Source organism: Stegodyphus dumicola, chromosome 9, assembly GCF_044657685.1.
Source record: "Stegodyphus dumicola isolate Sdum_Otavi_A_Nest chromosome 9, ASM4465768v1".
Lineage (NCBI taxonomy): Eukaryota > Metazoa > Arthropoda > Arachnida > Araneae > Eresidae > Stegodyphus > Stegodyphus dumicola.
The window spans coordinates 191,476,125-191,488,200 of record NC_140776.1 but is presented as its reverse complement, the minus strand read 5'-3'; the positions used below and the strand labels follow the sequence as shown (position 1 = coordinate 191,488,200).

The following is a 12,076-nucleotide window of genomic DNA, read 5'->3' as shown; positions in this document are numbered from 1 at the left end:
CCCCTGCGAAAAAAAAAAAAAAAAAAGAATCAAGGTATTATCTGAAATTTAAAGAAACATGTGTACTGATTATGAGTAAAAAAAGGCTTAACTCTCTCTATAAAAATTTAATGGCCATGGTTTTGAATTTCAATGACAAGAGCAATTGGTGACATATAAAATTCAAAACTGCAGAAACAACAGTAAATACTGAAAATGCTACGGTTTTTTGTTTAAAGGTGCTGCTGCTGTAGAGAAATAGTTGTCAATAGGATTTGTTAATTTATATAAAAGAGGAAACGAAAGTTATAATTTTTTGGAGACTAACTGAAGAATAAATTATTAATATTACTGTGACTTAATAACCAATTACAAACATTTTAAATTTAGGGTTGGGAGAGTAAGAGAAACAAAGAAGCCCCATATAGTGAAAAACCAGATAATAGCCGTTTTCTGTGTTAGAAATGTACACCTTACATTATGTAAAATTCTTATAAACTGAAACATAATTTTGATAGGGAATTCTAACCTCTTTTTGCAACTCAACTCTTGCTGAGATCCGATGGCTGAGTGACGTCATCTCGAACTATGAACTCTCGCTAGAGATCATGAGAACTCGGGACTGAGAAGTCGCCGCTGCGTCGTGCGAACATTTAAACCTTTTCATTATGTAAATATTCAGTAACCGTTTGCTTCTTCATTAAATATGTTTGTGTTACAAAAGTTTATCATTTATGGATTATCCCTTTCAAGATTTTGCAAGTATTCACAGAGAAGAAATCATCCAGTGGCCCTGGCCGAACCCATTGGAACAAGGTAAGCAGTTTTGTTTTACCTTGATTAATTAGTTAGAAGATAAGGATATAAAATAATAATACTTCTAAAGCACTAGTTCCCAATGTATGTTCCATGTGTTCTCCAGAAAAATAATGCTCGGATGTTCCTTGGAACCATCGTACGAAAAATTTTTCGCTCTCAGTCCTTCCAGAATTTCTGAAATCTGCTTGAAGCTTCTCAAAACTCACATAAATAGAGTTTTGCTGTGTGTTTTACTGCTTCCAAGGTTTTAAACTAATACTGTGTGTTCTTGTGAATGGTATAAATTTAGTGTATTCACCACTATTTTTAAAAAGAAATTACTTACTTTCCTTTACTATAGCTGATGGAGTATAAAATCAGATGGTGTACAAGATAATAAGAATGTCTGGGAAGAACAACAGGAGAACATTTTTATTAATATTAATTTGGGTAACTTCATTTTAACACATTGTACACAATATAGAGTGGAAGCATTTGATGGAATATCAAGGCTTCTGTAAAGCAGTATCTAGTTTCAAAAGTATAATTGAAGGCAAAATTCAAGTGAAAAGTTTGAACACCAAATAGCCTCCCAAATGTTTAATTCTTCATACCAATAATAGTTTAATTGCTCATGCCATAGAATGAAGAAGGCCTGATACAAGGTTCTGTTTTGTAAACATATACTTCAAGAGAGTGCTTTGAAAAAAAAAAAAAAAGAAAAAAAAAAAACACCTAAAAGTAGAGAGCCATTTTGAAAGGCAGGCATTCTCCACGGTTGCTTTCAAATGTTGCATTTGAACGAGGAAAGCATAGAGGAAAGCATGGATGTCATCCATCTGGATATTTTGAATTTCCCATGTAAAATAACAAGTCAGCAAGACTGTAGTGGAGATACTGAACATCATACATAAAAGGCCATCATTTTCATAATTTATAGTCAGCAAAACATATAGACATAAATGATTCACTAGGCATTCTCAAAACATAAATGATAAATGGAATGCAAAACAGAAGATTTGGAAGGTAAAAAAGCTGTACTTCAACGTAGTCATTATGTCCTGATTTCTCCATCTAAAGCATGGTCAACAACAATCTTATCTCTGGTGGACTGCAAAGAATCTCTCTTACCATCTGTTTTGTATGTTCACTGTTCAGATTAGTCATTCTAAACACTATGTACATATCTACAAATTGGTGTTTAATAACCACTAGAAACCAAGCTGTTAATTTGAAATTCCCCAAACAATTGACAGTTCATGCTGCATCAGATGACAAGATACCCCGAGATATTGTGCCCAAAATTAGTTTTACCAAGTTTACATATATTTAGCTATTTACTTATGAATATGATTCTTTATTTGAAGATGTTTTAAAACAGCTTTTGGATACAAATACTCGTAGTATTACACATTTAATAAAACATAAACATTCTCCAGCAGCGGCTAAGGTTAGAGCTTAGCGCCTCACAAAACTGGCTGCTCCAAAAGCAGATTTTGCTTATTTAGTATGAAAAGGAATTTGTAGTCCTTCTAAAAGCTGATGGAGTATCCCTCTGCACATGGTAAAAAAATCAGGTGGATTTTTGTGACCTCGCGGCAACTACTGTAAATGAAATTAACCATTCCAGGTAATTATCCAATGAGGCATCAATATGATTTTACATATACTTTTAACAATAAGGCTATTTTTTCAACATTATACCTCAAAAAGTGCATCACCAGGTACCAATGACTAAAGAGGACATACCAGAAACGGCATTGGTTACCCCTATTGGATTATTTGAGTTTAACTGCATAACATTTTCCTTACGAAATGCTGCGCAAACTTCACAAAGACTACTAGATCAAATTCTGTACGATTTAAATTACTGTTTACTATATATGGAAAGGATGTTTTGATTCCTTCATCATCTCTCAATGAATATCCTTTATATCAAAGAAGTTTTTAAGAGGGGAAAAAATCATAAGTTGACTGTCAACCTTCCTAAATGCAGGACGTGTAAAATTCTTTGGTGACATAATTGACAAAAATAGAATCATTCTTTTTGAAGTTATCCAAGATTTCCTGAAAACAAAAACTATTTTTGAACTCTGACATTTTTTGAGAATTCTTAATTTCTATAAGAAGTTTTTAAATCATTCTGGTGAAGTTAAACTTCCTTTAAATGGTACACTGGGAAGTTGTAAGAAAAATAACAAAATAAACTTACATTGGTCAAAAGACACTGAAACAATTTTGAGTCTTGCAAACAGATTATGACTTTTCGCAATATTTAACACTATTAAATACTTCAGATATCTGTTTGAAGAAATGAACTTTATTGTGTTTACAGAACATAAGGCACTCATAAAAGTATAACAATTTTCCCCCTTGCCAAATTAATAACACTTAATTTCATAGGTCAGTTCACTACTGATAAGTATTACATGTGAATGGTGCAGAAAATAGTCCAGTCAATGCTCACAACAAATGGTTACTTCTGTCATTCCTGTTAACTATGAATCTATTTTGGAAGCATTGGTTCAATGCAAGCATCAATTTTTCAAGCATTCATCCAGTATTGAATGAATTTAAATTCAAAGGTAAAATTTCTGCTAACTGATTGCCAAGAAGCCATAAAGCATTTTAAAACATGAACAGAATCATGCTTTTTATTCACCTAAAGCCTTTATCAATAAAACAGATCACTTTATTCTTCTTGGAACTCAGTTTTCATTCTATGTTCTTCAGAAAAAGGATATAATGCAAAATTCTACGAGTTCATATCCAAGAAGGTTTGTCTGAAGCAGCCTAATTTTACTGAAACTTTTATTACCATTACAAGATTAACTAAAGCCAACTGGAAAATAATGCTAACGACTGAGTTAAGAAAGAAAAATAATAATAAATATGCATAAAAGATACAATTCCAGCATATGCTAAAAAATGTTACTCTGAATTACCTGTTTCAATGAGGGCCTCTAATTGATCTTCCCATTCGTCAAGCATGATTAACTTCATGCTCATTTCCTTGTGCTGAAAAGAATAAAATCAGAATTAAAGTACTGTATAAATTATTTTTACATTTAAATGAAAACTTCAGTAAATTTCAAAGCATTAATTTCATATAAGCCCTAACACATATATTCTTTGCTTTCTAAGTTTACACCACTCTACTGTTACAAGAGACCTGCACTTGTATTTGTGTTTGCTTACCAAAAGAAATACTAAAAAGGACTTATACTCTATATATGTAGGTTGTAGAGACATTAAGTATTTTTTGGAAGCAGGCAAGAGGAAAAATGAGCAAATGCCTTCGCCAGGAATCGAACCATGGACCTCTGGAACAACGGCCCAGCGTGCAAAGCCACTACACCACGAAGGCACGCTAGGAAAGCGGGAGAAATACCTTAGAAGATATGCTCTATACATAGAGAGTATATATAGGTATACTCTATATAAAAAGGGTATATTCTATATAAAAGGGAGAATATGCTATAAAAAAGGGTATACTCTATATAAAGGTATACCCGTTTTTATACAGAATACAACAGAGACCATATATATAGGTGTACTCTATATAAAAAGGGGTACACTGTATATAAAAGGGGGTTTTACTCTATATAAAAAAGGAGTATACTCTATATAAAATGGGGCAACTCTCTCTATATAAAGGAGTACATATGTGTATATATATATACTCTGTAGGGGGCTGTATATGTATACTCTTACACAGGGGTTATGTACAGCTTTACACAATGCAAGTAGAGCCTGTGGGCCACAAAAACTGGAAACTTATATGATAAAGATATTGGTCAACGGAAAAGAATTTTTCAAAATATATTTTTTTTTTCAAACTAGTTCACTAAAGTGTTGTTTACTGAACTGCTTTGAAATGAAATTCATTACTCTTAATAATGAAAAAAGCAAGCACAGAAAGCTGTTTAAAATGCAAATTAACCACTTCCCAGTTTCGCCCGAATGCTATTCGGGTACTTGGAAATGGCACTTTGTTTATTTTCCCGAGCACCTCTAGTCTAATACACTGATTTGCCTGAATTTTTTGCTTGTTTAGTGTATAATGTTTCTAACAGATGGCGCTAGTAATACAGTAAAGTTAGAATTGCAAAACAACTGGTTTCAAGGTTAGGTTTTACTGAATTCTTTTACGTAAGTAAAGGTGCAAAATTTCTTTTCACTAGCTCGGTGTTCCGGCTACTGCGAATACTATTTCTTTTAAATTTGGAGCTAAAATAAAAGAAGAAATGAATGATAATGAGCAGCTTATAACTGAAGATAACTCTGATATTGACTCAGATAGTGAATCTGAAATTTCACTAAATGATTCTGGAATTAATGACAGTTTGTTGACTGACTTCTCTAGTAACGAAGAAACGGAAAGTATAATTTAGCGCAAATTCGGAACTTTTGTGAACTTGATATTAATAATTCTTCTTTGGAATCTAAGAGATATGTAATAACAATAAAACATTTTAAATTCTGACATCTATTTTTGTAAAGTGTTCTTTCCAGTTCCCTTGTTCAAAAAAAGCCAACTTTAAGGGAAAATGTGCTTTTTACGATGAAAATAAAAATTAGCGTAAATCAATAAATTCAACACTTAAAATAGTTCTGACTGCTGATTTGGGTTTATATAATGAATTTCTTCATAAAAATTTTTATCAAAAATATGCTTATTTTTTGTCATAATATGACAGAGAAAAGAAACTTATGTGGTTAACAATGAATATACTTTTTTAATGTGACCTGAATGTCTAAAATGAGTGTTTCTTTTAAATCTGTATACTTGCACCTTTATTGTAGTAACAGCAGATTTTTGCATCCACTTCAGATCAGAATCCTGAGTCAAAACGTTTTTGTGTTAAAACAACATGCGATGAACCACACCAAGATGGGAAGTCAGTCGTCAACAGATCCTAGCATCCAACCCTCCAGTGAGCTAAGAGGTAACCACCTAACCCGGTTCCAAGAGGTAGGAAGCATTTATAGACATATTGGTCAATGTCTTTCACAAGTTTCCACTTCAAAGAATGACCCTTATTTGCTAATAATGGTCGCACTGAAGAGGTGACAAAATGCCACCCAGCTGCAAAGCAAGCTTCCACTGGCTATTACAAGTAACTTACACAAAGAATTTACAAAGGTCTTTCCATGTGTGGGCTAGATATATGCATTTCTATCTTCAGAGCAGTTTAAAGCTTGAAGGAACTGGTCTTAAGAACTATGAGATTTGACAATTGCACAGCCAAGCTTTCTTCAACAAGAAATCCAGATTTGGTCCAAAGATGGCTAATCGATGACTTCTGATCTGGACAGAACACTCAATAAAATTTAGGGCAGCACAGTCTAAAAAGGAATTAAAATGGATCCGCTGATAGTTCAAATGTACAGAGAAGAAATTCTTAAAATCTTGGTAAAGCCTTGTACTGCTGCCACTGGTGATTCCACCCTTTTTTACACAACAAAATGGCCAGGTTCATGAGCTTGAACACATGGGGAGAAAATGACAGAGCATATGGAATGGTGCTCAGATTTGAATCCAGTAGAACATAATCAGGATACGTTGTTGATAGACTTTTAACTTTAGCTATTGTACATTCAGTAGGGAAACCTGGTGAAAATCTCCCATAACCTCATGTAATCAATTGAGTTTCCCACAGACTCAAGATATCTACAATCTTTATTAAAAGTCTGACAAAATTCCTTAATGCATCTCTTTTTCTCTGAAAGACACGTGTAAAAATGAATTTTTTATAATAGTTGTGTTTCCTATAAATTTACCTTTTCATACATTTTTATTAAGTTCTCACATTCAAAAATATATTTAATAGTGTACGCCATATTTATTAGCAGCTAAGTGTTTTTTTTTTTTTAAATTGCCTATCCCATTTTCAACTCAGCAGAGTACATACTCAATATAGAGAGCATTTTCTTTATATGGACTTTAGTTTTATTAAATAATGAAACTCTGAACGAGACAGGAAAGAAAAAAAGAATTGAAAGCGCTCAGATTTTAACAATTGCTCAAAAGGGATCTTTTTTAATTTAATATGGTTTATCAGTTGAGACTGTTGACAGACATAGTCCAGGTGGAAAAGCAAAACATTTCATATGAAATTAGATGAATATTCATTTAGTCTGGCATGAGAAACATTACGCATTTTCTGACCATTTAAAAGTGAAAAAATGTGTTATGTAATTCTATAAAAATATTTAATGTTTTCATATGATCAATTTAAATAAAAATTCATGACTTAAATCAATATTTAATTAAATCAATTATATTAAAAAATTAAAGAAATAATATTCTTAGATGACAACATCTACAGAAAATGAAATAGATAATGTCTTGGAAAAAATTCATTATAATTATACAAACCTCTTGCAAGGAGAGCTGATGCACTCCGCACTCTATAAAAAAAAAAAAAATCAAGATATTAATTTCAATTTAAAAAAAAAAGATATGTACTAATTTTGAGTTAAAAAAAAAGGAAAATTTTTCCAACAAAAAATATTTCTACACAAAAATAGCAGCCACGATTTTAAATATCAATGCAGGGTTGCTACTCAAACAGGAGAATGAAATTCCCTGACTTTCTCAGGTTTTCCAGGTGTGTTTTAAGAAAATTCCAATCTATCCACGTAATACACGTTGGCTGTGCTAAGAGGTAAACTAATTATGATATTACTTGAGAACACAAAAATTTGACAATTACATACTTATATAAATATAATCCCAAAAGCATTACTATTTGAACTATAATAGGAATTGTTTTCTCCACTCAAGATTGAGATTAGAATCTGCCCAATCTTAATCCAGAAAAATGTCTTTTTTGCACATTTTGCAGCTCAATGAAAGAAATATATTTAATGATATTTTTAAATAAATTCAGATATTTTATATTTATTCAGCAGCATACATTTGCAAAAAATATGTGTATTAAATTTCGTAATGGCATGTCATCCATACTGCTAGAATTAATTTCAGGATTTTGCCAGAGAAAATTTCCTGAAACTTGAAAGTATTATTTACTAATAATAAATAAATTTAGAGGGAAGAAGCAGCATTAAATGATACAAATAACTTAAAAATAAAGATAATTACTTAAAAATTGAATTAGAATAATCAACAATATTTTAGCGAATATAGTTATATTTAATGGTTAGCCTAGATGACTGATTACTATTTTTTTTATTTTACTGCAAAATGACAACTAAGGCATTTATTTAAAAAAAAAAAAGTTTAAAAGATTTTGTGGTAACATCCTATTATACAGTGTTAAGGCCTTGGCACGATTTTGAAATTTGTCGCCAACAATAAAATGACCCATTTCCTGCTCATCATATTGCCATATCCCATGTGTACCGGACATGGAGGTTAGAATAGAATACATGGAGGTTATTCTAACCAAAGAACGTCTATGTAAAGATGGAAAAGTTCCACAGACGTAATGCTATTACACCACTAGAAAGTGGAGGGAAAACTCGCCAAGGGGTTTGGCGACGGAACCTGGCAGCCAGAATTTCCCTCTCCATGATATGTGCAGGAAATTGAGGAAAACGAGTTAAGAAGAAACATTCTTTGACAAAACATTTCTTCTTTGATTTTTCTCAATAACTTAAACACGGATTTTTGTAGTTCCCCTCCTCTCAAAATAACTAACCCATTAAATAATTTACTTGCTCAAAAAAAAAAAAATCTTTTGCTTTAAAGTTTAAAGAAATTCATTTTATGAAATCTTGATAATGTGACCTTTGAATTTCGACAACAGCTTCGAGCTTTGGCGAGATATTTCGTGCATGCGTAGCTGTTTTCCTCTACGTTGGAACAGAGCCACTCCTGTTGCAGAGAAGTTTTCCTTCTTAACAATGCATGTTCTTTTATTCTAATTTTCCTGGTACAGTATATTAGGATTAAACTGATTTTGTTTTATACGAGAATAAGTATTTTGTTTAGTTCAACATGCACTGCACATGTGCATGCAATTCTTGAGGTTATTGGAAACTAAAGTTGCTGAAAACTTGCTTTGCCTTTCTAAAAGACAACCTAATTGGAGCTGCAAAAATCGGCTCTATGCCAGCTGCCCAAATGACACTCCGCGATACACAATTAGCCAAGAAAGTGATCGCTTCCATTGCCGGTGCAAAACTCGCTTTTTTTGGGGGGGGCGGGTGTCGCTGTATGAAATTCCGTGACTCTTCTAGATTTTGACTAAAATATTTAAATTCCCTGACTTTTCCCTGAATTTTTTGGTCAATTTTCGAATTTCCTGACTTTTTCCAGTTTTCCAGGTAGCATGGCAACTCTGTCAATGGCAAAAGCAATTGGCGACATAGAAAATTCAAAATTGCAGAAACAACAGTAAACACTGTTTTAACATATTAAGACACTAAATACATACAAATTCAATTCTGGCATATGCCAAAAAAAATTTCTACTCTTGATTACCTATTGTGAGGGCACTTTCTAATGTCCTCTCGGTCTCACTGCAGAGATCCAGGAGTTTGCAGATGTCTCCTGTCTGAACAGGATAAAATCAGAATTAAGAGTCTGTATAAATAATGTTTACATTTAAATAAAAACTTCAGTAACTTTGAAAGCAGTTTATCGCACTTCATATAATCTCTAACATAGATATTCTTCACTTTATAATTGTTTACACCACTGCACTTTTACGAAAAAATTGCACTTGTATTTGTGTTTGCAAAGAAATTCTAAAAAGAGTTTCTCTTATACCAGGGCTTCTGTACAGCATTAGACAATGCAAGTAGAGCCTACAGACCACAAAAACTGGAAACTTATACAGTACAGATGCTGGTCAACAGAATATTTCAGAAAAGAATATTTTGAAATAAATTTTATTTCAAGCCAGTTCACTTAAGTCTTGTTCATTGAACTGTTTTGAAAGAAAATTCATTATTCCGAATAATAAAAAGACAGGCATAGACAGTTGTTCAATAGGGAAATTAACAAAAAAGAATTTTTTAATGTGACATGAGTACACATGCACTATTTGTTGTAGGAAAAGCAGATTTTTGCATCTATCTGAATTCAGAATGCTCAGTCTAAAAAGTATTTTGCATTAAAACATCGTATGATGAGTCACACTAAGATGGAAAGCCAGTCATCAACATATCTTAGCAACTAACATTCAAGTAAACTAAGAGGTAACTGCCAAATTTAGTTCCAAGAGATACTGGTGAATGTCTTTCACAAATTACCGCTTCAAAGAATAACTTTATTTGCTAATAATAGTCAATCTAAACAGGTGTCAAAATGTCTCACAGCTGAGAAGAAATCTTCCAATGGATGCAAGCTTTGATTGGACAAATGCACAGCCAAGCTTTCTTTCCCAAGGAATCCAGATTTGGGCCATCCAAGACTTCAGATCTGGAGAGAATGTGACACTCAATAAAATATAGTGCAACAAATTCTAAAAAAGAACTCGTTTTGCTGAAAGTAGCATGTTCATTTCAGCGTATATGGATGTACTAAAGTGCCAAAGTAATGGTTGCTATGCTGATAGTCCATGCTTGCAAACGTCAACACACCATATGATCAGATACTAGGCATGCTGCAAACATGCCCACTTCTTGCGTAATGGACTGTAATGTGGTTGTACGGATTTGCAGGATTGACCTCACACTATGTCTGGCCTCTCGCGCACTACCCTCCCATGATTATTTTTCATTATGACTATATTTCATTATGGAGGGCGTCGAGATCCTGCATGCCGTTCAATATGACCCTCAACAACCCACTGATTCTGTATTTGCATGACAATGGTTGGATGTCAACCAGGGTGATACCATTGAACAATAATCCACACTCTAGATAGGCAACAATCCTACCTCTACCGAATTATGACACTTGCTGGTAAGCATTTCTTATTATTCGAGACATAAAATGATATTCTGAGCTAACTCCGATCTTAATACATCATACAGACTGGATTTCCTGATAGTTCAAATGTAAGATTAAGATTTTAAGAAATGCAAGAATCAGATTTTAAGAAGAATTTTTTTTAAATCTTGGCGATGCCTTGTATTGTTGCCACTGGTTATTGCATCCTTCATGTTCATCAAAATTGCCAGTTTGTGAACTTGAACAGTCAGGAAACCTGACAAAAATCTAACATAGCCTGATCCATCGTGTAATCAATTTAGTGTCTCACATAAGATATCTACAACCTTTATTAAAAGTCTGATAAAATTCCTTAATATACACCTCTTTTTTCTCTGAAGATATGAGTAAAAATAATTTTTTATAATATCAGGTGTGTATCCTATAAAATCATTCTTTCTAACATTTTTATTTAGTTCCCACTCTCATAAATATAAACTCCTGGCCACTAAAACTGCAGCACCTTAAAGAAAGCAAATACAAAAAAGATAATTTAGTGTACATATGCGGTATGGCATTAAGACAAAATGATTAAATTTGTAGGCATTTTGGGGGTTTACAGGATAAGCAAAAACAGTCGCTACCCGGTTAGGCATGGCGTCAAACTGAGCCTGGGTGAGAGAAGTGGGCAACTCATTAACATCAACCATATTAAGAGGGGTGGTGGGCCAGTCTCTCAGCAACCCATGACCAGGTTTTCAATGAATGACAGATTTGCAGACCAGGGCAGCAATTGAATACCCTGTGTATCAAGGTATGTCAGAACACTACATGCAACTAGAGATACGGCATTATCTTGTTGGAAGATGGCATTTGGCAGGCATCAAAGATCCTGCACAACTACTGGACATAAGATGTCAGAAATGTACTGATCTTTGTTCAAATTACTGTCAATCGAAACTAGAGATGTGCATGTCATGTACCAAATGGCTACCCAAACTATCACAAATGGTGCAGGGCCCCTATGTCAATATCGAACGCAAGCAGGTGAACGCAAGCAGGTGACTGTTTCCCCGGAACCTCCAGATATGTTTATGGCCATCAGAATACTGCATGCTGAATCTAGACTCATCAGAAAAGATGACATTGTGCCACTACTGTATCCAACTTCGTCATTCGTCACATCAGAGTTGCCAACTCTCTCTATCCTGCATTGTCAAGAGAAGCCAAAGTAATGGTTGCTATGCTGATAGTCCATGCAACTGCAAACGTCAACACACCATATGAACAGATACTAGGCATGCTGCAAACATGCCCACTTCTTGCGTAATGGTCCGTAATGTGGTTGTACGGATTTGCAGAATTGACCTCACACTATGTCTATCCTCTCGCGCACTACCCTCCCATGATTATTTTTCATTATGGAGGGCGCCGAGATCCTGCATGCCATTC

General features: G+C 33.6%; 1 long non-coding RNA gene and 1 other non-coding gene across 2 annotated transcripts in view; one reads left to right on the top strand and one right to left on the bottom strand.

Moving 5' to 3' along the window:
* Positions 1 to 598: 598 nt before the first annotated feature.
* Positions 599 to 12,076, top strand: part of LOC146995601 (uncharacterized) — a 214,508-nt gene continuing 203,030 nt past the window's right edge. Inside the window, exon 1 of the long non-coding RNA XR_015043181.1 lies at positions 599 to 795. This is a non-coding gene — a long non-coding RNA (uncharacterized LOC146995601). The remainder of the gene's footprint in view (positions 796 to 12,076) is intronic.
* On the bottom strand, positions 4,071 to 4,144 carry TRNAN-GUU (transfer RNA asparagine (anticodon GUU)). The gene has a single exon. It is a non-coding gene; the product is annotated as a tRNA-Asn (tRNA).